The 27,537-nt window shown below is 39.5% G+C and overlaps 1 protein-coding gene and 1 long non-coding RNA gene across 3 annotated transcripts in view; both read left to right on the top strand.

Annotated features, from left to right (window-relative positions):
- LOC126598064 (uncharacterized) overlaps positions 1-27,537 on the top strand; it is a 92,466-nt gene that overhangs the window by 48,313 nt on the left and 16,616 nt on the right. The window lies entirely within an intron of this gene.
- LOC126598176 (uncharacterized) lies at positions 1,619-4,506 on the top strand. Of its 2 annotated transcripts, none has more exons than XR_007614702.1 (6): positions 1,619-2,103; positions 2,210-2,593; positions 2,678-2,787; positions 2,880-3,201; positions 3,388-3,474; positions 3,559-4,506. It is a non-coding gene; the product is annotated as an uncharacterized LOC126598176 (long non-coding RNA). The 2 variants fall into 2 exon arrangements; XR_007614696.1 differs by having other exon boundaries at positions 1,619-2,129.

The following is a 27,537-nucleotide window of genomic DNA, read 5'->3' as shown; positions in this document are numbered from 1 at the left end:
TGCCATTAGAAAGTGCTTTTTGGTTGATAATGAGTTCGTTTATGTTAGTTGTCACTTCAATCATAGGCACATGACCTATGACTTGGTTGAAAAGGCTTCAGTTTGCTTCAGGCCTCATTGATGGGCTTCAGGCAAATCTCCATTTGTTTTGGCATCCTTAGGCCTCCTTAATGCAAAGCCTAATGTTAAATAATAACTCAAACAGTGCCCCCTTTAATCATTGTTAAGTCTGCTAATTGAGACATTAATAATGATTAAACACTAGCCGCATGCTTTAACTTAGGACTTGTACCATTTAAACAGCCGTTTTCGAATAAACCTTTACACTAACCCATGATTTCCAACGTTAACTAACTACCTATTAAATAACCTCCATTTAAATTTCTTGAACAACACTCCTAGCAATCCTATTTTCTGAGCTTCTAAACTTCCCAGATTTTCCAAAATTCTCTTACCTTCCCAATTCCTCTCTTGCCTTTCCTTAATTCCTACCTAGAAACTAACCATGGCACCTAAAACTCGCCTTGCATGTGAGTCTGGTGAGGGCATTGTCACCATGAACCGTTGACTCAACGACCTTCATCACCCTCAAGTTGGCCTGAACTCCTCAATATTCTTCAAGGAAGGTGGTGTTCATTCTCTAGGATCGGCCTGGACTGCTCGAGTCCTAATTACAGTAGAAACCAACATGCCTTCTACCCATTGGTTCACTCCCAATCCTTACTTCGCAGAGGCTGGCATCTCGGCCTCCAAGTGGTCCAATAATCGAAATGGCTTCCCATTAATGAAGGATGAGGCCTGGTTGCAATGGGTGGACTAGCTTGAGCCCATTTTGGAAGCAAAAGTGGATGGTTAATGGGATCTACAAGCATGCTCTCCAAGGTCACAGTGATTGCCAAGCTCGAGCTTCTAATCACAGCTCTCCTTTTCTGGAACAATGGAACTAACACATTCGATTTTAGAATGGGTCCCATGTCTCCCACAGTCTTCAACATGGCTCAAGTCTTTGGGCTAAGGCCCTTAGGCAGGTGTGTGGACATCACCCATGACTGGTCCTCGCCCTCTTGCCCGACTATTGAAAGCTCGGGCACCTCTGAGTCCATTGCATACCTAGTGTACATTTCTTCCACCTTTAAAAGCTATTAGACGTCCTTCACGGGCTTTATCCCATTCGCCAATATGACCTTCAACATGCCCTCTCTCACTATAGATAGGGCTCAAGAACACATGTATTTCCTCCTATATTGGTTGAACAAGCATGTGTTCCCAAACAAATCCAAACGAGTGAAGCTGGAGTAGATCCCGTTGGTGAAGGCCTTACACTCCTTTAACGATGTAGCCACGAGGCCATTCCTTCTTTCACACCTCTACCACCGTTTACATGAGATGACCAGAGGTGAACCCTTCGAGACCAACCTCAACGGGCCAACCTGGATGGTCTAATTATGGCTCCAGTGGTACTTCCCTGAGTTTCGGGCCCCCAACCTGAAGTTCCCTGAAGGAGTGGCTCTAGCTTGCATCTTGGCAAAAGCGTCTCCCACTAATCATTCCACTCTAGCTTCCCTATACTTCTTCAGAGCCTGTCAAACCCGAGAAGACTTGGAGTGGGATGCCTCCTTGATGAGAAGATATCTATGGTCTACCAGATCTTCCAAGATGTCTTCAGGGAAGATGCTAATTATCTTTGCAAGAAGAAATTTATAAGTCGCATCCAGTAGCGGGACCTGGCGACCGCACAGGCTATGAGCCCGGGCTTGAAGTTAACCACCCAAATTTCTGTAGCAGGCAGCTAAGCTTTAGATAGGTCATCTTAGTGCCATTCTTTGACTCCATGCACTGTAAAACTTCCTTCTGCCTTCGCTCTGCCGCCGACGTGATATTTTGGGCAACTCGGCGTAGCCTAGAAGTGATGAGCCGCATCGTCCACAAGCCCGTGGCTCTAAATTTTGAATGCACTTCTTCTTTTACCACTTGGTGGAAGGCCAAGTGGTTGAAGAATTATGAAAGGGACATCAGGGGGGCCTATGATCGTCTCTTCGGGAAACTTTTCTTCAAATCCTACCCGAAAAAGGATGAGATTGAGAACTGGAAAGAGGCGATCAGGTAGAAAAACTAGCTTCTTTTTATAGGTATATTTCATTGTCTTTGTCTTTTCTTTTGTGATGCTTTCATAGTCTGTTTCTTAGTTAATCTTGTTTTGGTATTGCAGCCCAAGGCAACATTGAAGAAGTGGATGTCAAGCCAGAAGAAGCTCTAGACGTACTTGTCCTTCAAGAGGCCGCCGCATAGGCTGCAAGGCAAAAGGCAGGGTCCAGCCAAGCTGTTGAAGATATTGGGGACATCTCCGATCTTTTTGGGAATTCAGAGGCTGAGGCTGCACTAGAAGTGGAGACTCAGGTAAGTCAACGGGCAAAGGCAACTATGGTAGAGTCTTGGGAGTCCGAGCCCGAGGAGCAGCCTCAGCCTCGACTTGCTATGCTTGGCCCGATGGCAACTTCTACCAGGAAGTAGACCAGGTCCCAGACTTCTAAGGCCTCCAAGTCCTCGTCTGCCCACCCAGATGAAGCAGGTAGAAAGAAGCAGAAAGTTGTCAGTAAGTGACTCAACCTTATACTTTTCTTTTTCAGTTTTGATATTCTTGAAGCTTGAATAACACCCCTTTCTTGCTTGAACTCAGGGCCTCCACCAACCAAGAAACCTGCCCCCATTCCCAAAGAGGGGCAGTCAGGCGGAGAAGTTTAGCCTAAGGATAAGGCAGTCCTCGACACAATCCTTGAGGAGTTGAAGGTATAAATTTCATTCCTGAAGTATTAGGTTACTTTTTAAGTTTTTCCTTCTTTAACCCTGATGCTTATCCTTTGCTTGTTTGCTTGAAATAGGATACCATAGGCGAAAGGACCATCAAACCTGAGCCTTCCTCTTCTCCAGCCCAAGCGGTGCATCATTCCCCTCGTCGAGTCGAGCTTTCAAAGGTGTACTTCTTCCTCATTCTTGGTTAAGTTGTGACTTTCCAAATTTTGAATTTTAACAAACATCCTTATTCTTTTATAGGCAAAGGTTGAGGCACTTGCACCTTCCGTCGAGCAAAGCTCCACTTTTACCTCTTCTACTCTTCTTACTCCCATAATGGTGACTCCCACTTCCCAGTTCAACTTAAGGATTGGGGAGATGCTGCACTACGTTGACGATGATAGTACTTTAGTAAGCATTCTTCTCCTTAAGTTCTTCTAGGCTTTCTTCTGAATTTTCCTTAGCTTACTTTGTATTCTTTTTTTGTCAGTCATCTCTAGTACACGAGGCCACTAAGCAACCATCAACAACTTTTGGGGAGCCAATAATCCCTGAGATCCCTATGGTCTCAAAAGTGATTAGCTTGCGTCTCCTTAGGCTAATTCTCGGGCCAGTCTACCTGCCTCTACCAAGGCAAGTGCGACAACAGAGGTGCCCCATTTCACTACTCAAGGACCAACTTAGGTACAAAAGTCATCTATCTTCTGTTCTTATTAACTTAAGTATGACTCTAATTCCTTAACTCGATTTTCCCTTGGCTTGAAACAGGCTTCCGGCGAAGGCTCGGGCAAGTCTCTTCGGCCTGTGGCACGCAAAATGGTATTTCCTAGGCCTCTCAAGGCTTCTAAAGTTATAAGAATCCCTATCCCTCGGCCGAAGAAGACTGCAGCTGCTGCCACATTTACCTCTGGTCTTCCCCCTTCCTCCTAACTGAAGCTGCCTCTACCGCTGCTGCCTCTCGGGGTGCTGGAGTGATATCTCTTTCCCTTGCCTCCATTCTAGCCATGGCCTCAATTCTCGAACTTGTTAGAGAGTTTGGGCATATAAAGACCAAGCTGAGGTCTCCAAGGTGCCTTTCTGAGCTCTAACTTCTCCAAAATTCACGCTAAGTCTTTAAGGAGTAGATGCAAAGGGACTTCACTGCCTCTTTTAGCCTCAAGGTTCTCCAAGATGCAGAGAAAGCACTTACTAAGCTGTACCAAGTGCAGCAAATGTCCAAGGTCCAGTTTGAGTCATTTCTCTCATTTTTTGAGAACTTCAGAGCTCAAGGGATCAACATCTTTGGGCAGAGAGGCAGTTAAATCAAGTGAAGTGTTATAAGAAGAAGCAAACTTGGACATCAACTTCTTTGTAGAAATTGGTAGATGAGGGCTTGACCATGGAGAATCGCATCATGGTGGTTGCAGTCGAGATTCAAAAGTTGGAAGAGCAACTATCTACTTTGAAGGCCAATCAAATGACCCTTTCTAGCCAACTTTATCAAAAAATTGAAGAAGTAAAGAAGGTTAACCAAGAAGTAGAAGACTCTGAAACCCAACTAGCCAACAACAACATGTACTTAGAAGAACCTGGCATGATTTTTACAATTATACAAACATATCACTCTATAATAGCTACCTTGGCAAAAGATGTAAAGTTGTTAAGCTAGGGTCTTTGTAACTTCTTCCATTGTGAATAAAAGATCTCCATTTTTCAATTTCCAACTTGATTTATTCACTTAATTGCTTCAAAATAAATAGACTTCAATACTTCGCCCTATGTTCAAACTCCATCAATATAACAGTCTCTAACATCCCACAGAGTTGGAAGATATTTCTTTAAAAACTTAGTATTAATCGGATATCTTTGCAGGTTTCCTTCCAAATCTGCCAAGAAATAACCTTATCTATCTAACACTTGGTTGATAATGAAATGACCCTCCCAAGTGGGACATTACTTCCCAAAACCTCTAACCTGAGCCCCTCCAAGGGTAGAACAGCCTTCCACACTAACTCTCCCTCTTTGAAGGTTTTCAACCTTACTCTCTTGTTGTATGCTCGGGCATCAGCCATTTTTCCTTCTTGGATTTTATTCAAGACTTTAATTCGGGCTACATCCAAATCTTCAATTCCTTGACACATAGCTTGAATGTATTCTTCACCATGTAGACTAAACTGGTTTTAAAGCCTGACAGACCTTACATTGATTTCCATAGAGAGCATAACATCTTGCCTGAAGGTTAAGGCATAAGGGGTGGTTCTAGTTCCTGCCTTCTTTGAGGTTCTATAAGCCTATAAAATGTTTCCCAACTTTTCATGCCATCTTTTTGGACTATTTACTACCGTTCTCTTAATAATATTCAACAAGATCTTATTGTTAGCTTTGCTTGGCCATTTGATTAGGGGTAGTAAGGGCTAGACTAGATCATCTTTATCTTGAATTTGTTTGCAAATTCTTTTATTTCTTTGGAGATAAAAGATAGGCCTTAGTTTGTGGCAATTGTCTCGGGCACCCCATATCTATGCAAGATCTTAGTTTCTATGAATTTATTCACAACAGTTGAAGTGATAGTCTTCACAGCTGAAGCTTCCACCCATTTGGTGAAGTAGTTTGTTACCACTATTATGAAGGTATGCCCCTTGCTAGAAGCTGGGTAAATTTGCCCGATGAAGTACATTGCCCACCCTCTGAAAGGCTAAGGCTTCACTACTAGATTTAAGGGCATTGAGGGTATCTGTTGAAAAGGTCCATGTCTTTGGCATTCTTCACAAATTGTAGTATAGTCTCTATAATCTTTTTCCATGTCGGGCCAGAAGTATCCATACCTTCACCTCATTTTGGTTTCGGCTTGATGTGTTCCACAAATGCCTTCATGTACTTCAGCCATTATTCTCATTAATTCTTTAGGCTTAAGCATTTCCACAAAAGTCCATCTCGAGTCTTTCTTAGCAAAGTTTTGTCCCACATGACAAACTTAGTTGCTTGCTGCCTAATTTTCTTACTTATGGGGAAAGAAAGGTCTTCCAAGTACTAAATGATGGCTGTTATCCACTCTTTTATCTCAGGTTCCTTGGTCCTCACCTCTGATGTGAAAATTAACTCGACACACAAATTAAACCCTATTGTTGACAATTGTAGTAAAGATGTAAGTAGGGATCGTTCTAGATCAGGGATTAATTAGGGATGCTAATCAACACAAATAAGACTCAAAAACACTAAACTAAACTCTATAAACTCAAAACAGACTCAAAACACTCAAAACAGCAACAAACAATAAAAAAGACTCAATTCTAGACCTAACAAGTGATTTGGACCAAAATAAAACTTAACTTGACTCAAAAGACTAAACGAAAACAGATTATGACTTAACTAACAAGACTTAATGAATGGGGGATTGTTCTTGACAAATTTAAAACTTAAAACAGAAACTTTGCATAAAACACTTTAAGAAAACGAATTTGATGAATTGAAAAGGGTGAAAGGCTAGTTAGAGGGTCCTTCTCCACACATGACATATGCAAACAAACCAATTTCCAGTTATTATTCCTTTAAACCATGAATGACAACACCCTAAGTTAACCGTGATAGCACAAATTAAACATCAGATTTTCCTTATTTCATTGAATTGGACGGGATACGCATCACAACCAAATTATCCTTCTCAAGTCTCCTAACTATGAAAAGCATGATAGAAAACATATCAAAGGTCATTAAGTTCTTTGAAAACCATAAGCATTGACGAGGCATTCGTAACTATGAAAAGCATGATACTCCTGCCAAGGATTTACTTAACATAATCATGACTAGTGACTTCCACTACTTGTGAATATAAGTTCATAACGATTAGGTGAAACTCCTTTATACTCTAGCATCAAGTTCATGCATGCAAACTAAGTATGCATCCTCAATCAACATACATAAACAAGTTTTAATAATTCAGATAAGCAAATCACATTCAAGACTCAAGAAACAATAACTGGATGTAATCAATTCATATAAAGCATATAATCATGGCTTCAAATTCACCTCTAACTAAAAATAAATTAGTTCCTCATGTCTTTGAAAACATAAAACCAAATAAAAACAACATTGAACTAAAACTAAGAATAGAATACACCTAGAAACGTTCCAGCAATCCAAACTTGAATGGCAGGACGACTCCAAGGGTTTCATCTCCTTCCTTCCTTGCAAATCTGCACACAAGTATATATTTTTTTGATGTTTTGGCTCTTGTATGTGTGGTGCACAAATTGTGGTGATAAATATGTATTTGTAGGCCTAGGGTACGGCACAAAGGTTATAGAGGAGAAGGATTTGCATAGCAAATTCCTAGGGGGGGAAAGAATTAATGTGTTTAGATGGATTATGACTCCTAAATTCAGATGGGAAGAATTTCGAATATGATAAGGACTCCTTTGCAGCTGGAGATAAGATAAGACTAGATAAGATAAGATAAGGTTGGATAATATGGGATAAGATAAGATAAGACTAGATAAGATAAGGTTGGATAAGGTTTTGGATAATGTTTCCTTCTTTTGAGTTGATTCCGTATCTTCTTTGTCTTGAATTTATTTCTTCAACTCTTTAGCACATTCCTAGACATCTTTGGTCTTCAAATTCGTCCATCCATCTTGCTCCACTCATAAGCTATCCATTTGATGCCCAAAACTGCTTCAAAATGCTCCAAATTGCACTTTCTTGCCAACTTTGTCACTTAAACCTACAAACACACGAAAATAGCTTAAAACACTATAATAAACACAAACTAATTATGAAAATGCAAGAAAACAAGCTAACTAAGTCCTATAAATATACTCCTATCAACCTCTAAGCTGAACCCTCTTTCAAAGATAGAAGGGAGATTTCTTTTTTGTACCTCCACATCCACCTTGAACCTTATTTCTTGGATTTGTGCTCCAGAAGCCAACTGTGCCATCTCATTAGCAATTAAATTTACTTCTCTAGAAATATGATTGACTAACACTTCAGCACCCCAATAACTCAATAATTGAGTGGCTACTAAATAATAACCTACCATTGTGATGTGCCTGCACTTGTAATCTCTATTTAACTGGTTAATCACCAAACACCTAAACTTCAATTGCCCCCAACTCTATCAGGATTTCCAAGCTAATGATCAATACCTTGTATTCTGCCTGATCATTAGTTGTATCTTGGTAATCTAAAAGGAATGAGTAGCAATGCTGGACTCCTTTGGGATCAATGATGACACTCCTAGCCTCAGCAACATATTGAGTGCTAGATCCATCAAAATACAACTTCCAATGATGATCCATAGGCTGGTTATTCACTTCACCTGTTGTTGAATCCATTATTCCTTGCCCGAGTGACCTTGGTGGGATCTAAAGACTAGCTATTTCCAAAGTTCTTGGGATATTGATAAGTTCATCTTGTAATTCTTAGTGCTCGGTCAAGAAGTCTACAATTGCTTGCCTTTTTATTGTTCTTTGAGGCACATATTGAAGACTGAACTCTAAAAATGCTAGAATCCACTTTCCAATTCTCACAGTTAGTATTGGTGTTGACAACATATACTTGATCACAATGATATGGATGTGGCAAAGCAACATGTAATGCCTTAACTTGCAGGCAGTGAAGTATAGAGTCAAACATAGCTTCTTAATTAGGGTATATCTTATTTCTATCTCAATAAGGATTCTACTTAGGTAATATATTGCTTGCTCTTTCCCCCCTTCATTGTTCTAAGCCAGCAAGCTTCCTATTGACTTTTCAGAGGTAGAGATATAGAGCTTTAAAGGTTTCCCTCTCTGAGGGGGCATGAGCACTGGTAGAGAGGCTAAGTAAGCCTTCACTTTGTCAAAAGCCTCCTGGTGTTATAGGCCCCACTCAAACTCTTCTTGATTTTTCAATCCTAACAGAGGAGTCAACGGCTGAATCTAGCCCACCAAGTTAGCAATGAATCTCCTTAAGAAGTGGATCTTTCCCAATAGCCTTTGCAATTGTACTTTGTTGGTGGGGGAATGTGACTCCATTATAGCCCGAGCCATGTTTTTGTCTACTTCCAATCCTTTTTTATGAACAAGGAATCCCAAAAAGTTGCCCAATCTTACCCCAAAAGCACATTTCTTGGGATTCATTTTTAATTTGTGGGTCCTCATTCTCACTAAGGCTTGTCTAAGGTTTTCCAAGTGTTACTCCTCAGTTTTTGACTTCACTACTATATCATCAATGTACACCTCCATGTTATGGCCAATTAAATCATGAAAAATGGCATTCATTGCTCTCTGATAGGTTGCACTAGGAATTTTTAGCCCGAATGGCATGACTACATATTCGTATGCTCCTACATGTCCTGGGCACCTAGAGGCTATCTTATGAATATCTTTTTCAACAATTTTTTTTTTATTATAACCAACATTCCCATCCATAAAAGATAAAACTTTGTGCTTTGCAAATGTATCTATAAATAGGTCAGCCATAGGCATGGGGTATTCATATTTAGGCATGGCTTCATTAATGTTTCTATAGTCGACACAACATCGAATATCATTAGTTACAGCTTTTAATATAGGGACAATATTGGCCAACCACTTGACATACTTGGCAAGCCTAATAAATCCTACATTCACCAACCTTTTGATCTCTTCTTTGACATTTTCTTCTATCTCTTTCGACATTCTCCTTAGAGCTTGCTTCACAGGTTTGTACCCTTCCTTGATAGGCATTCTGTGCTCTACTAAATTGTAGTCCAATCTAGGCATTTTTGTGTAATGCCATGCAAAGCAATCTTTGAACTCATGCAGAAGATCTACTATCTTTGCCCGATCACTAGCTTCCAACAAGCCACTGAGTTGTATTGGCCTTGGATCCTCCTCAATTCCCAAATTAATGGTTTCCAAAAGGTCTTGTACTTCTAGTGCTGGCTTATCAAGCTCTGTACACTAAAATTCAACTGATTTTGGACTTTCGGGCACATAATATGGCCAGTCTAAGTCATATATACACTCAGCCATGTTTCCCACCTTGCCTCCTCCTTGACTTAGCTCTCTCTCACTTTTTCCTCTCTCTCCCATACACCAACAGTCTCTTGATTAAGGACCTGACTGTAATTACTTAGTCATTCCTCCTTTGTTTTGACTGTAGACATGTAAATTTCGTTGCATACAAATGATGCATCACAAAGCTCCACGTGGCATATGACTCGTCACAAATGAACAAGTTATCAATGACATGTGGCACAAATCAAGCAAAGGAAACTCAAAAGCATTCTTAAAATGCGGCAATGGGGAAGAAATCTCCTTCAAATCGGCAAGGGGCCTAAATTGCTCCCAAAATTGGAAAGAAAGCTAAAGCATCTTCACAAAACAAGCAAGAATTGAAGATTGGTCGCAAAATAAGCAAGAAAACCCTATAGATTTCAGCCAAGCAAGGGAAAATGGTTGAAATTAAGACACAAAACATGCCTAAATTCTCCAATGGACCAATCAAAACACAAATCAAAGCCAAATCCATCCAAAGGTAAGCTTTGAGAAGTCTATAAATACAAAATCCTCAGACATGCATAAAGGTTGACAATTTTTATATCGAAGGGCTGAAATTCTCACAAAATGATAACCTCTACCAAATCTTTAAAGACTAATACACTGCCAAAGCTCTTTTCAAATAACATACAACCAAAGTCGAAGCTTTCTTTCAACTAAAGCCGAAGCATTCCCTTGAAGAATCAACAAGCACTTGTGCCAATTCCTTCAAGACTTTTTTGTAAGCTTAAAACTTGTAACGATGTTTGATTCAAGATTAAGTTGGTAAGACCCTTGAATCAACGAAACCCTACATCAACACTACCTTTGCCGTAGCTTTGAGGTGAAGACTATCCACACATTGTTTTAAGCTCAAAACTTAAAGTAATCGTTCAATCGTTCATCCGAGATCAAGTCATCGCAACCCATGGATCAACAACCTACGCATTTATATCAAATTTAAAGACTGAATCAGAGGAAAATTGTAAACAGAGATTGTAACCCTGCAAATTCATCAATACAAATCTACTTTGTACACGTGTCTTATTTCATTCGTTATAAAATTTTCGTGTCTAAACTGACATCATTGGTGTTGGTGGGCTAGGACAATGTGAGGTTTGTCTCATTCCTCCTTAGTGAGAGATAATCCTTATTCTAGAAGCTTTTGGGCCATCACCTTAGTCAGGCGATCGTTCTCATCAGCTCCTAAACACTGCAAGATTCCAATACTGGGGGTTGTAGAAGTTTGCCTTTGTAACATTAGCTGTGAGGAGAAATGATCGTGACTCGGCCTCCACAATCTCTCAAAATCCTGGTTCTTCACCTCTGGACTCGTGGTAGACAACAACTTGTTGATGTAAAGTGGATGGCACAGACAGACTTTGATGAATCCAATCTCTGCCAAGCAAGGCTCCATAAGTAGAGCTGTTATCCACCATAAAGAATGCCATCATGATTTGCTTAGACCCCAAGTCAACTTCCAAAGGCAATATCCCATAGGTTTTGGTGATAGCTCCCGAGAAGCTAGAGACTGTTAGATCAGTGGGAATAAGATCTTCTTCACTTCTACATAGTTTCTTCATCTGTTTGATTGGGAGCACATTGACTGCTGATCCACCATCTATTAAAACCCTCTTAAAGAGTACTTCCTCCAGATGGGCAGTTAAGTATATGGGCTTGAGATGGTTGGCTTGGGCTAGACTTGGTCTATTGAACACCATTTGGCCAAAGTATACCTTATCGGGCTCATTTCGTGCATGTTCGGGCAAGTTTGCCACTCTTATTCCCTCTTTCCTAGGTTTATCAGCACTAACAAGTGCCATCATTAGTTTTGTTACCAAATAATCACTCTCCATCATGGCAGGCTAATCTGGTTCAACTTAAAATATGGCAGATAAAACATAGGTCATGTTTACGTGGAAGTTACTGGGTTCAGGTACTTCTTCTTTCTTTCCTCTAATCCGATACACAAACTCATCCATATAAACCTGAGCATCCTTAGTTAACATCAACTCAGGCACCTCCTCAAATATTGCTATATCAAAGGTAAGCAAATGCCTAGGGGTTTCACAGGGTGCATCTTCCAGTATAGGTGAAGGTATCCCCCTTTCAGGGGAAATGGTCCTAAAATAGAAAGGCTCTGATCTCCAACCTGGTGTAGGCATCATCACTACACTCTCCTGAGCTTTTCTCAGCATTCTGTACTTTCATGGATGGGGACTCTAAGCCATATGATCTCTTTCACCCTCATTTTTACTATTAGCTCTTTCTATCTCTTTTTTTGCTTCTCCATTGAAGCTATCTTCTTTCACCTTGTGTGGCCTCCTCAAACTTAACATTGCTCGAAGCTTCTGAAATGGTAAGGATCTTTAATGAGTTCATATGAGCTTTATGTTGTCTTTGAACCCTTCTGATCATAGATGTCCCTATCTCTTTAACAAGTCTTCCATCCTTCCCAACCATATACCATTTTTGGCCGAGTCGGGCAGAATCTTTCTAAGTAACTGGGGGCACTGGGTTCATGGTTCTCTCTCTCTCCATCCTTGCATTGCACTGCTATGACAACTTGGCCGAGGAGGTCTTATCTCTATCCACCTTGGCATCTTGGCTTCCTTGTCCTTAGCTTCTTCAGAGGCCTCATAGTTCCTAAATACTTCAAAAAGACCTTTAGGTTCAGAATCTCCTCCTAAACTTTGGAACACACTCTTGAAAGTTTCCTTCACTACTTCCTCATAGATTTCTGCTACCTTGGTTAAATTAAAAGAACAAGTTGGGTACTTGGGGGGCTTCATATGTTGGAAATGTGCCCTAAAACCAATCATATGATGATACTTTACGGACATTTCACATGTTAAACTAATCTATTTTAATATCAAGGGCATAGATTATTGTTTTAAGCCGTCTCATATAAATGTTATATGCTTAAACGATAAGTCCAAGGAATATGTAATTAGGAGAATGTAATTTAAACAAGTTAGATTAATGAGACCATTCTCTTTCGTATACATATCCTAAACGTTCCTGATCATAGGATTGCCGATTGGGCATTGACAGTCCGTTAAAATCAGTATGTGCTATGTCTTCTCTTAGTGAGAGTGACTGGTCTCGAGTCATTGGTGTGACTGACACCAAGACAAGTATGTAGGTGCTCAATAAGGAATGAGTTCACTGAACACGATCAACGAAGAGTTCTCATACTCATGTCACATGAGAACTCATGGTTGGGATAATGCAAAGTAGTCCTTTGACCTGAGGCATCATAGTTGTCTTGTGGTTAGGTCCTTGATCTTTGATTATGTCAAAGTCACTCCATTTGCGGGTGTCCACGGCATAGTTGGGGTTAAGCCACTTAGCCATGGAGGCAAGTGAATGCGCAACAAGGGATCTCTAACCTTCAAACCGTTTGAGGGAGAATACTCTATGATATGATTAAGAATCTCTGGCCAGAGTATGAATGAGATTTAGGAAGTCGTTCCAAATCACATTCAAGATAATCATATAAGTAAATGAATCACATTGGATAGTAGACATGAATAAACTATAAAACCAAACAATGTGGTCAAAAGTATTGTATTAGAGAAAGACCGTATTGCATTGTAATCCTAAACTGAATAGGTTCTCCACCTCTTCTGATTAGCTTGGGTAACCATGATATGCTGCTAGGTGTCACTCATGGTTTGTGGAAGCCCTAAACGTGTATAAACACTAAAGGGAGAATTGAAAGTAAGTTTCAATTCACAATCGATTTGAAAGAGTTTTAATTGCCCACTGCCTCGCTAAAAGGAACCTAATGGATCGTACACCATGTAAGGTAGAGATTGAAGAAACAACGGAGATAAGTAAGAATAATTAAATGGTTTAATTATTTATGGCAAGGATTAATTAATATGTTAATTAATCAAACGAATAAGTTCGTTAAAGACCTCGGGATAGTATTGGACCTTAAGGCCCAATGGGCTTTGAACGTCAAGTCCATTGACTTAAGTTGTATGACAACTTAATGAATAATGATTCACAAAGGCCCAAATAGCCCAATAATACCCTAAGGCCGGCCATTTAGAGGAGGGGTAGTGAACTTGCTTTAATTACAAGTTTGCCACTCCAATGAATAAAGGTATAAATATGACTTTATAGCCAAAATTCATTTAGGGTTTTTGAGGAAATTGGAGAGAACACAAAGCTCTCCTTTCTCTCTAAAAAGGCCGGCCACCCTTGGAGGGATTAGCTAGTAATCTTTCTCCTCCAAGGTCACTCATCTCTTCTTCACATCTTACCTTGGTGTGGAGACTTAGAGGTTCTCAATTTTGGGAACTTGGAGAAACCAATTCTTCCATCCAAATCCATGGGTCTAAGAAGCAAGGAATGAAGGCCCTATCTCTTGGGTGATTATCCTTTGCTTTTGCAAAGAGGAATCTACAAAGGTATAAATTTCTCAACTCACTTTCTTTTGAGTTGAGTCTTGGTTCACCTAACTACTAGGCTTTGAATTTAATGGGTAATGTTTTGTTTTGAGTGCATGCAAGCATGATTTCGCCTTTAATTTGTTAATTGCATGCTATAGATGTTGCTCAAATGAACATGTTTTTCACAAAATTTCCTTCATTATAGCCACAAATCCTCGATCATTCATCACCACTTTGGTCTTTAACTGGCTGGACCAAACCCTTCACCATCAAAGGTTTGAAAGGGGTGGTCATTGATAGGAGCATATTTATGCGACTTAGTTAGCTTGTTTCTTGGCATTTATGTTGTTAGTTCGTAGTTATTTTAGTATTTTTAGCTATTTTCGTGTGTTTGTAGGTCCAAAGGGTTAATGTGGCAAAAAAGTGCATTTTGGAGCATTTTGAAGCATTTTTGGGCATGGAATGGATAGCATATGCTTGGAGCAAAAGGAATGGACAAAATTTGAAGTTTGTGCATTATCCTCTCCCTATAAATAACCATTTTAGCACACTCATTTCACCCAACACATTCACCTACCACTACATCCACTCATTTCACCCAACACATCCACTCATTACAACCACCCAACACATTCACCTACCACTACATCCACTCATTTCACCCAACACATCCATTCACCTACCACTACATCCACTCATTACAACCACCCAACAAATTCACCTACCACTACATCCACTCATTTCAACCACCCAACACATTCACCTACCACTACATCCACTCATTACCACCACCCACTACATCCTCTCCCTAGCCTATAAATACATCCATCCACCCTTCCCCATGAGGGGATATATCAATCCAAAACACACACACACATCATCTAAAAGTCAGTTTTCGTCCAAAGTCATTCCTAGTGTCTGGTTTAAGTTTATTTGGTTGTTTTAAGCTGTTTTGAGTATTTTAAGTTTTCTTTGAGTCTTGTGAGTCTTGTTAAGTGTTTTTAAATTTAGTTCTATGTTTTTGAGTCAGTTTAGAGGTTATTAGCAAGCCCTTCTAATCCCGGTCCAGAACGATCCCTACTTATACTTGTACTACAATTGTCAAAAGAGGGTTAAATTTGTGTATTAAGATAATTTTCGCATCAAGTTTTTGGCACCGTTGCCGAGGATTAGCAACTTTGCTTGCTAATCCCTTGTTATTTCTTTTTGTTTATTTTCGTGTCTTTTGTTTTTAGTTACTGACTTTTTTTTTTTTTTTTTTTTTTTTTTTTTTACTTTTGATATTTGATTTAGTTTTGTTTCCTTGATTTAGGTACTAGAGAAGTAAGACATGGATTTTGCTACCATTCAAGCTCAATTGGCGGAACTTACTTCTCAATTGTCACAATATGACGAAAGGACCACAATGCAAAGTGTCCCTACATGTGGTGTGTCATATGGGCAAGGATATCTAACTCAACAATTTCTCAATTCGCTGCGAATGAAGATGCTTGGGGTTATCAAGGCCATAGCCAATCATGGGACAACATGTTTTCCAACGCTTACAATTCGGATTGGAGAGATTATTCAGATTACATAGAACCTCAACAATTCCAACAAGATGGATATTGGCAGCAAGAAGAGGAGTTCCATTCAAGACCTATGTAGCCATCACAACCTCATATACAATATGCTAAATCAAATTGAGGTTCGTTAACAGATTATGATCAAATTTTTTATGAAATAAATTCTTTGGTGCAGGGCTCACAAAATCAAGCCAAGGAGGCTTAACAAGATGGATATTGGCAGCAATCTAAGGAGTTTTATTTAACACCTATGCAGCCATCACAACTTCCCCTACAACAATTCCAATCAAATTCAAGTATGTCCACAGATAGTGATCAAATTTTTCAATTACTAACCTCTTTGGTGCAGGGGCAGCAAAATCAAAATGAAACAATGCTCAATCAAGCTAGGGAGATGAGCGAATTGAAAAATCAACTTTGAGAGATTATGGAGTTCACGGCACAAATTCAAGAGCAAAGTGAACTCTCCAACTTAAATATTGAAAATTTGAAGGAAGATTTTGAAATCCATGATGCTATCACTTTGGGAAGTGCTATGGAGGTTGGAGGTGAACCCAAGACATCCAAACCAAGCCAAAACATGGATGAACAACTGCTGCTCGAAAAAGAGGAGAATAACAAGGCCACGGCAAGGGAAGAACCACCCTTGCCGCATCCCCATATGCCCTCTATGCCGTCCACTACAACCAAGGTAAGCCTAAATTCAATTCGTCTTGACCCCATTTCACCAAATGTCCTTATTCATTGCAGGATCATGCAATCCAAGGAAGAAGAGGGCAAGAAAGGCATCTTCGAAACCTTTCCAAAGAATCAAGAGCAAGAAGTGGATGGGGAATGTCTAGAATTCATCAAAGAAGATACACTTGAGACGAAAAATCCCAAAGAATTTGGATTTTATGACACGGGACAAGTCATAACTCTCAAAACACCAAATCTGGTCAAGTAACCTTCAAAGATGTGGTGTTCATAATTAAGTTTATGTCGGAGCAAGCAAGTAAGCCATATTCTCCAACTTCGATTTTATTTTATACTAACTTGCTGATTTTGATGATTCAGGCACCTACACTAGAATTTAAACCATTGCTGGATCACGTCAAGTATCACCTTCCATTCAAGGATCAATTCCATGCTATGGGCCTTATCCAAGCTTAGAAGGAGGTATCGTCCGACTGAAAGACGTTAAAGCAAGCGCTTCTTGGGAAGCAACCCATGTATTCAAATAAGGAAGATTTTTGAATCGCTCCACAATCAATTTTGCGTTTCTAAAAATCTTCCCTTTTCTGCATTTTTATTTTGCCATGATTGTCATTTTTTTTGTTGCTTATTTAATTATTTTTGGGTGTGGCTTTATTTTTGAGACATTGACAAATATGCAAGGTATTTTCACATTAAAATTCGTGGAAAATAAACAGGAGACAGAAAAATACTAGATGGAGCCTTCACAAAGGCTGTTTAGGAAAAGTCTCAGTAGTCGGCGGAGCCCCAGAAGGAGGAGGCATCAGAGGTTGATCATTTGGAGCTTTATTACGTGATAAAGCCCCAGAAGACGAAGGCAAATGCTGTTGGAACAAACCCACAAACCTCTGATGATCAAGTATAATCTGACCATCAGATTCCTGCATCTGGTCAATCTTCCTCTTCATGTTTGTAGCATAGTTATGTGCAAGCTTGTGCAACTGTTTATTCTCATGCTTGAGCCCTCTAATCTCCTGTTTGATATTCATCACTTCAGCCGCCAATGATTCAACTTAACGGGTTCGAGCAAATAGACGTTGGGCCATATTAGACACAGAACCCGCACACTACACACTGAGAGCTAGAGAATCCTTAACAGCTAACGCATCAGACCATTTGGAAAGTAGTTTGTTATCTTTGGAAGTGACAAGGTTATGGGCCACCACCGCAGCGATCATATCATTCTTCATCATCGAATCCCCAACGGTAAGAGGACCAGTATGGGATATGAAGGATAGGTGCCATATGTTGTCTGGAGAAGGCATGGATGCCTCTTTACCAAGGTTCAAGTCAAAACGACGGTCGGAGGGGCCAGACATTTTCAAAGGTGTTGAAGAAAGAAGAGGTCGGACAAATCGAGATCTTAGAAGTGCAATGAAGGGAGTTTCTACGAGCAGAAATTCAAGTGTGCTTACAAACGAACTACTTATCCTCTATAAAAATCAGCACTCGACGGAATTTCAGAGATCGAAGAGGCGAGCTCAGAAATCGAAGAGGCTAATTCAAAAATCGAAAAGGTGCTAGCTTTCTCCAAAGTTGGGTTTGCTCAGAAACCACGGGCCATCCTCTATTCCAGATTTGTCCGTACTTGTCACATGCAACCTCTGCACTCGACGGAGCTCAGAAATCGAAAGGGTAAGCTCATAAATCAGAGAGGCATTTGCTTTTCCAGACATCTCAGTATCTGTCACATGTACACTCAGCTTGCAGAAATCACAGGCAATTTGTCGAAGCGCTGATTTCAGATATCGAAGAGGCATTTGCTTTTCCAGACGTGTCAGCATCTGTCACATGCACACTCAGCTTGCGAAAATCACGGGCAATTTGTCGAAGCGCCGATTTCAGATATCGAAGAGGCATTTGCTTTTCCAAATATGTCAGCATCTGTCACATGCACACTCAGCCTTGTGGAAATTATGGGCAATCTGTCGAAGATTTCTGGTGACGTAGTGAAGATCACTATTCAATCATCCAACGGTTGCCAACAAGAGTGGAAGAAAAGTACCGGTTATTAATTCATATAAATGTCGACCTTCACCCTCCATTGCAAGGCAGACATACATAACCTTTCTTCATCTCCGAGAATGTCTTCCCAACAAAGCCTCTCGAGTCACTCAGTGTTCCTTATTCCCTGGGATGCCTCTGCAAACAACCCATTAAAAGCAAAAGTATTTCATATCATGAAGGTTGAAAGTAAGAGTATCTCATATCATGCTTTCTCCCTGTCCTTCTCCTTGTTATTGTTTTTCACCTGGGGGACAAGGAGAAAGAGAGCAATCAACCAACACTTAGTATCAATCTTCCGATCTGAAACCGACTGCCTGGAACCCCTTCCTGACTGCTTACCTAGCTTTGCTCTCAAGTACTCATTTTCAACATCTTATGCTTCCTCAAACTACCACATCTGCCTGGGGAACAGATAAGGGAAGTGAAAATGATACCTCGAAGCATGTGGAGATAATGTGCCAATTCATCATCAACTAGGGACAAGGAGAAAGAAAGCAAATGGTCGGCACTTGGACAGATTGAACAAAGAAATAGACCAACACCTCTACCTCGTGCCTGCCTGCCGTGCAGAATAAACAAGCAAAGAAGAATGCAGACTGCACAATCAAATCAACCCAGTAGAAGGAGTCTGATTTGAAACCAAGGAACTCTCATATTCCTCACTCAGAATTCCAAACCAGTTCGAAATCAAAGCTGTGGAAAGTCAACAAGATCATCTATCTCCAAAACCAGATTTGCGTTCTTAAACTCTACTCTGTCTGGTTTTTACTTTGCTATACTTGTCATGTTTATTCGTTGTTTGTTTGTTTGCTTGTTTTTGTGTGAGTTTATGCTTGAAACATTGAGGACAATGTTTGATTTAAGTGTGGGGGGTAACCATTGTTTTGCATGAAATTCGTATGAGTTTATCACCCATTACTTCTAGTGTTGTTCCTTGTTGTTTTAAGTGTTTTTAAGCTTTTTGGAGTGTTTTAGTGTGTTTTGACATAAAAATCCGAAAATCTCATAAAAATTTGAAAAATTGTTTTGAAAAAAAAAACAAAAAAGAGTTGTTTTTGTGTGTTTATTTGTGTCTTAGGGTACCTTCCAACACAATGATGAGGATTTGGTTTTTAATTACATGACTGTTAAAGAAAGTTACAAACATGAATGGAAGTTTGATATGCTCTTTGGTTTATGCTTGGTTGTCGTTATAGTTTATGAATTCACATGTAATCACAAAGGATAAATTAGTCTTTGTAACATGCTTGAAAGAAGGAACTCAAACTAACGCTACATCCTTGAGAGACTTGAGCCTAAACGTTTATTTGGAGAGTTATTAATCTGTGCAACTTTTTTTTTTGTTTTCTAAAGTCGTTGCATGATCTCATTATTCTTTGCTTGGTTGCTACTTAGAATGCGTTCATCATTTAGTTCCAAATGCTAGAACTCATGCCTATTTCATTCAAAGCATGTTATTGATAACACATATTCAAGATGAAGTTGTTTAGTGAGACAAGAGCCAAAAAGCCTATCCCGTTCATTATGTGTTTAAGTTTAACCCCGTTGAGCCTTGTTAAGCCTATGTTCTTTGTTAACCCACATTATCCTTACCTAGCCTAGTTTTAGGACCATCCATACCCTTATTCTTGAAGCATAGTAAAGCATGACTTAAAATGAACTCCTTTTTTATCAATGTATTACAGAAAGCAAGTGTGGGGGAATTGATTCTTGTGTGTGTGTGTGTGTGTGTGTGTGTGTGTGTGTGTGTGTGTGTGTGTGCCAAAGTCCTTAATAAGGCACGGGTAGAAAAAAAAAATTGAAAAAAAAACGTATGAAAAAGAGCTCTAAAGTGTTGTTTGTTAAAGAAAGGGTTCAAAACATTGAATTCGGCCTTAAGTGTTGCATGAATCTTCCCGTTGTATTCAAAAGTTGATTTTGCATTCTAAAGTGATTTCCAAGTGTCTATTTCATTGCTTTGCTTGCTATCGCTTTAAGAACGTTTGTTATCCCTATCCTTTCTTTGTTAGCCATTACCCCCAAGCCCTATTACAACCCTTGACTTCAATCTTAAGTGTTGTGTGTTTCAATTTGTGGAGTTTGAAATTGGTATGAGCATATGGTGTCACTGGTTCTCGCATCTAAGTAGTAGCATTCCATTCATGAGATCATATCTAAACATGCTTAATAACTCCAGAAAATTGCTTTCTTTGTTATAACATATGTGAGTCCTAGTCTTTCGTGTTTACATCAATCTTCTCACATATAACTAGTGTACGGTGTGTAGTCAGAAAATGTGTGAAAATAAAGAGAATCTTGTAAGGAATTGAGCAAATTCTCTAAGGCATGTTACTACATTCAAAACATCGTTTTAATTGGTTAATTGTGAACTAGTAAGTGGTGACTGTGATTAAGTATGTGCTCAAGTGTGAAGATGACCAAAATCTGTGGGAATGATAATTTTTAACATGTCATGTTTAATTAAAAATCCTTGAGGCAATTGTTGGAAGGTCTAGGTTGTGTTTTGTTTTGCTTTGTTTTGTTTTGTTTGTTTTGTTTTGCTCGAGGACCAGCAAAAGCTAAGTGTGGGGGAATTTGATAGGAGCATATTTATGATACTTAGTTAGCTTGTTTCTTGGCATTTATGTTGTTAGTTCGTAGTTATTTTAGTATTTTAAGCTATTTTTGTGTTTTTGTAGGTCCAAAGGGTTAATGTGGCAAAGAAGTGCATTTTGGAGCATTTTGGAGCATTTTGAAGCATTTTTGGGCATGGAATGGATAGCATATGCTTGGAGCAAAAGGAATGGACGAAATTTGAAGTTTGTGCATCATCCTCTCCCTATAAATAACCATTTTAGCACACTCATTTCACCCAACACATTCACCTACCACTACATCCACTCATTTCACCCAACACATCCACTCATTACAACCACCCAACACATTCACCTACCACTACATCCACTCATTTCACCCAACACATCCATTCACCTACCGCTACATCCACTCATTTCACCCAACACATCCATTCACCTACCACTACATCCACTCATTACAACCACCCAACACATTCACCTACCACTACATCCACTCATTTCAACCACCCAACACATTCATCTACCACTACATCCACTCATTACCACCACCCACTACATCCTCTCCCTAGCCTATAAATACATCCATCCACCCTTCACCATGATGGGAGATATCAATCCAAAACACACACACATCATCTACACAATTCTTCACTCTTTGCCGCATTCAATACAACCTTCATCCAAACACATCCATTCATCTTCACATCCATTCCTCCATACAAACAAACCTTCAAACACTTACCAACACCTTGTGCCGTAGTAAAGGAAGGGAAGGAAAGTGCTTGGACATGCTTGCTATCCAACTTGGATCGTTGGAGTGTTTAGGTGTTTTCTTTCTTTTGTTTCCAATGTTTAAATTCTTTTTTTTTTTGTTTTGTTGTGAATATGAGTGACTAAACCCCTCTTGGCTAGGGGTGATTTCAAAGCCATGATTATGTGTGTAATATGATTTGATAAATTCTAGTTATGAACTCTTGAATCGTAAATACAATTGGCTTAACTATTTGATTGATAACTTATTTGTATTTGTTGATTAATGGTCGACACTTAATTGGCATGCATAAATCCGATGCTAGAATATAAGAAAGTTTCACATAATCGTTACAAACTTATATTCATAAGTAGTGGAGGTCGCTTATAAACGATCGCGTTAAGTTTAATTCTAGCATGAGTAACATGATGTCATAGTTGCAAGTGCTTTGTCAATGCTTATGATTTTCATTAAACGTAATGATCTTTGATTGTATCTCTATTATGATGTCATGTAGGGAACTTTAGAAGAATGTTTTGGGTTGTCGAATGATGTCATCCAATCCAATAAAACAAGGAAAATATGATAGTTAACTAGTGATGTCACGGTTAATTTGGAGCATTGTCGTTCATAATTCAATGAAGTAGTAACTGGAAATCGAGTTATTTGCATACATGTCATGTATGGAGAAAAAGCCTCTAGCTATCACATCCATCATCTTATTTCTCACATTTGTTTTACAATCTGTCTAATTTTTCATACTTGTTTGTTTGTTTCAACTTCATCCAAATCAAACCCCCCCCCCTTTTAGTTTCTTGTTTCAAAGTGTTTCAAATCTGTTTTAGTTGTGTTCTTAAGTGTTTTGATTCAAGTAAAAGTCAATTTTCGTCTAAAGTCATTCCTAGTGTCTAGTTTAAGTTTATTTGGTTGTTTTAAGCTGTTTTGAGTATTTTAAGTTTGCTTTAAGTCTTGTGAGTCTTGTTAAGTGTTTTTAAATTTAGTTTTATGTTTTTGAGTCAGTTTAGAGGTTATTAGCAAACCCTTCTAATCCCCGGTCCAGAACGATCCCTACTTATACTTGTACTACAATTGTCAAAAGAGGGTTAAATTTGTATGTTAAGATAATTTTCGCATCAGCCATCTTTGCTGCACATAACTCTATTCATTCTCCTACATTATTGTCATTTTCCACTGGTTCTAAACTCTTAAACTCCAATTGGTGTATTGGGGGTTTGTTCTTGTAGAATAAGGGTAATTTGGACTAGTATGTCACTTGCTACTCCTCAGTCAACAACTTTTCATGCTTGGTAGCAGCAATCACCAACTCTTGAAGTTCATTAAATTGCACAGTATAGAACTTTTTCCTCAAGGGTAGCCTTAAAGCCTTTTAGGCAATAATTATGAGCTGAGCATGATTGATAGGGAACTAGCACTTCATCCTTGTCCTTCTAAACCTCATCATGAAGTCCTTAGTAGACTCATGCTCATACTGTTTCACCTCCACTAGATCATTAATAGTCATCTCGAGCTCTACACTATAAAACTCCTCGTGGAAAGCCATCTCCATTTGCCCCAATTGGCAATGGAATTAGAGGGTAACAGAGAGTACCACTAAGATGCTAAGCCAACCAACAAATTCCCAAAAAATCTCAACTTATAGTTAGGATTATCTTTAAATGCCACACAGTAGTTAGAAAACTTCAAAATGTGGTCTCTAGAAGACACGTCACAGTCCTCCCCACTAAAGGTTGGGAACGCAGACATCTTGAAGTTGATGAGAATATGGTTATGCTCATCAATATACTCTGGGTATAGCTTCTGATATGTGATCCTGAATAACGAGCGAGCTTGTGGTTGGGCATTCTGGACCACCATCCACCTCAGTTCAGCTAACTCATTTCTGAGTTGCTAGTTAGTTGCATTGTTGTGCGGGGTATAAAGAGGTCCCCACTTCAGGCTACGCTTATTGCTTGAAAAAGCCTCCCCTTATGGTTTTGGCTATCTCCACCTGGCTTCCCCTCACTTATTAGCCAACGGTGATGGCCTATAAGGGGGCTTACCCGCAGCTGCAAGCACACCTTTCCCACTGGACTCTCCAACTTGCTAAGTCATTCCAGACTTCCTTCATTCTAGCTTGATCTACCCCCTACTATCTAATAGGAGTAGTAGAGGATCAGGCAAACTTGTTTCCAAGATTTCTTCTTTCTCTGGTCGATTAGTTCCGGGTTCCAATTTTTTCTTCCCCTTATCCTTCTTTTCTTCAAGTAAAGGAAATAGGGGAATCACTACTTCTTTCTCAGGGCTTGCTTCTCTGATCACTTCTCTGGCAAAACCATCTTTTGGTGTAGAGTACTTTAACTTCAGCCTTCTCTGTAGAGTTCCTATTAAGGAACAGAGTCTGCTCACTTCCCCACTGGTCTCTAGAGTAATCTTCTCCATACTTTTTAAAACGTGTACCATAGTAGCGTGTAAGTCTTCATTAGTAACTTTTCTGCCTGACTTCTCAGAAGAAGTTAGGCTTTCCAAAATCACCAGACTTCGTAGGCAGGGGAAATCTTCTGGGTGGTCTGTCATATTTGCTTCTATCGGACAATAAGTTTGTCCAAACTTTGTTTTCTACCTGAAAGTTCTCTCATTCCTTCTTCTTGGCATACAAGAATACTTGTGTGATCCCACCGGGAGTGCCAAAATTATGTTTGGGCAAGATTCCCATCGCACAGCTTCCCAAGGGTGTGGCACTTTGATTGGTTGTCAGTCTGGCTTTTGCTGCTTGGTGTGCTGCAATGATAGTTTGTAGTTAGCTTGAAATGTACCTTTGTGGGACCTTAGGTATAGGCCTTGAGGCTCACAATCAAAACTAAAAAGTATCTTGGCATGCCACTGTTATTTCAGTATAACAGATGTTGAATAGATGTGATTTAAGTCGATTACTTGTGCCCCAAATTACTTAAACTTCTTGTTATCAAAGGATTGTCACAGATAGGTTAAGTCTGCATTAAGTTCTTTTTCTTGCCTTGTGAACAAGGAATTTTAGTTCATAATCTTGTATGTTCAAAACAGAGGGAGTTCAGGGCCCTTTTAACTATTCCTCGAACACAATTTGTTCATAATGAAAACATGTTTATTAATTTAACCATATTCGAATGCAAATGGGACTCTTAGATGGAAAACAGTTGGAAATAACTTGAATACATGCTGAAAAGTACATTAAGCAACAAATCTACTAAATGAAAGTACAAACAAAGAGACTGGGGCAAGATTTCACCTTGTCGGGCAAGGTTGAACCTCTTGTAGCCACTTCTCTTTAAGTTTACTGAGGTTGTGTGCTTAAAAAATGATGGTAGATAACTAGGTTCTACATGAGGGAATCAATACTACAATACTAAGGAAAGGTAGCAGAGCTTTTACACTAGAAATTTGATAGCTTTTTTAAAGAACTATAGCTAAAAGGACTGAATCTGGACAAGTTTCAGCTTTTCTGGGTATGAATTGGCTTGATAGCAGAGTTTGTATGTCTTTTGATTGGTTGGTTGAGTGTCCTTGTCTCTGATGTCTCTTTCTCCTTTTATAGACAATTTGGCCCGACTGCTTTGGCTTTGTTCTTGGCCAAAGGCTCAAGGGCAGTGAGTCATCTTGTATTTACATCTTCATGCCATTAGTTTTGGTTGATAATGAGTTGGTTTCTGTCAGTTTTCACTTCAATCATAGGTACATGGCCTATGCCTTGGCTAAAAAGGCTTCAGTTTTGCTTCAGGCCTCATTGCTGGGCTAAGGACTAGTCTCCATTTCTTTTGGCATCCTTGGGCCTCCTTAATGCAGAGCCCAATGTTAAATAATAATCCAAACAATTCCTCTTCACTTGTAAGTGAAAGTTCTTAGATTCGATTCTTGTCAAAGGAAAAATTGAACGACATTATTATGGTCTGCCCAGCTTAGTATAGATGTTGTCGATTGTTAAAAGAATAAAAAATACAGTTCATGTTTTTAGCTTGGTAAATATCAGATGTCCATGTCCAATCTTGGACAAAGGAATCAACCGTTGCAAGGAAATGGGGAACCTTAGATTCATTTTATTCAAATATACACATTCCACCTTCTTCGTCGGACATCTCCAAACAAACTAGCTAAACTATTAACTTTTTACTTTTAACTCATATTTCATATAAATTTCCCAGGATACTCGTAAATAGTCTCTAAGTATAATTCCACTAGCATTATGAGAGAAATGATTTTCGCACACAACTTCTCTCGTTGACACATTTATGTTTGTTGATGCACAAAATCAGTGGGGACTTTGGTACAACAGAAAATGTTAAGTTTGTGACCTTCACTAGATTGCTCCGGTCACTAGTATGGGTAAGTATGCAAATGGATAGAGACAAAGAAGCAAACACAAGATGTACGTGGTTCACCCAGATTGGCTACGTCCACGAAGTATAGGAGTTCTCATTAATTGTGAAGGGTTTCCACAAGTACATAGGTTCAAGCTCTCCTTTAGTGAGTACAAGTGAATGATTTAGTACAAATAACATTAGCAAATATTGTGAGAGAATGATCTCTATTTATATAAGAGAGTTTCTAGTTTCATTTTGACATTGACACGTGTCGTGTTGTGATTGGCTTCTGATGTTGACACGTGTCGCGCTATGATTAACTTCTGATTTCAACACGTATCGAGCTGTGATTGACCTCCTAGTTGGAGGAAAACTCTTCTGGGTCCTTGACGGTATAACATTGACCGGTGCTCAGTAGTTTCGGGATTGGTCAAGTATGGTACAAACAGTGCTCCCCTAAGTTCCCGAGTGAGGGAAGCTCCTCGGTTGGGGACTTGCAAGATCTAAGCCATTGAGTAATCATGAAACTTCTAAGTACCGAAGAGTGGTATCATTTTCACTTGCCTTATCTGTCTCATATGTAGATGTGGCATCTTCTCTGGAAGTACTTTTCCTTCATCCAGGGGTGGTATCTTTAACCGATGAAGATGCACAAGGTAATGTGTCAATTTCACTTGAAGCTTACTTGTAGTTTCGGGCTTGGTCAAGTGTGATACAAACCCTATAGTAGAAGTCCCCCAAGTCGCCGAGCTAGGAGATTTGCCGAAAAAGGTAGCAGACAAGGTAAGTAATTAGACTTCCAAGCAAGCAACCCAAATCGAAGGTTCGACTTCGGCTTCCGGTTGATTGTTCTCTTTCTCCTTGTGTCGTAAACAGCAACAAGGATAAGGAGAAGCAAATGGAGAAGAAATGATATGAGATACTTTTGCTTTTGAAGAAGTAACTTTCCACAGGCTTATTCTTGAACTGGGCTGAAGGGTTTTCTGGTTTCTTAAGAGTATAAGGCCGACTCAAGAATTTGAGGGTCAAAACAAGTCCATCAAATCTAGAGTACGTTCGACCCTGATGATATGGGATACTTTTACTGTTGACAAAGTACTGGATGTATCGACACGTGTTCTGTTACGCTTGTCTCCACATGTTTCCTTGTATCCTTCTCACTTGCCCTATTTGTTCCTCAGGCAGATGTTGTATTGTCTCTGGAAGCATAAGATGTTGAAGATGAGTACTCGAGAGCAATGCCAGGTAAGTAATCAGGCAAGGGGTTCTAGGCAGTCAATTCCTGACTGGAAGCTTGATTCTAAGTGCTGACTGATTGCTCTCTTTCTCCTTGTCTTGCAGGTAAGAACAAGGCCAAAGGAAAAGACAGGGAAAAAGCATGATATGGGATACTCTT

This window comes from Malus sylvestris, chromosome 2 (assembly GCF_916048215.2).
Source record: "Malus sylvestris chromosome 2, drMalSylv7.2, whole genome shotgun sequence".
NCBI classification, from domain to species: domain Eukaryota; kingdom Viridiplantae; phylum Streptophyta; class Magnoliopsida; order Rosales; family Rosaceae; genus Malus; species Malus sylvestris.
Note: the sequence above shows the minus strand (reverse complement) of the source record. Positions and strands in the feature narration are given on the sequence as shown.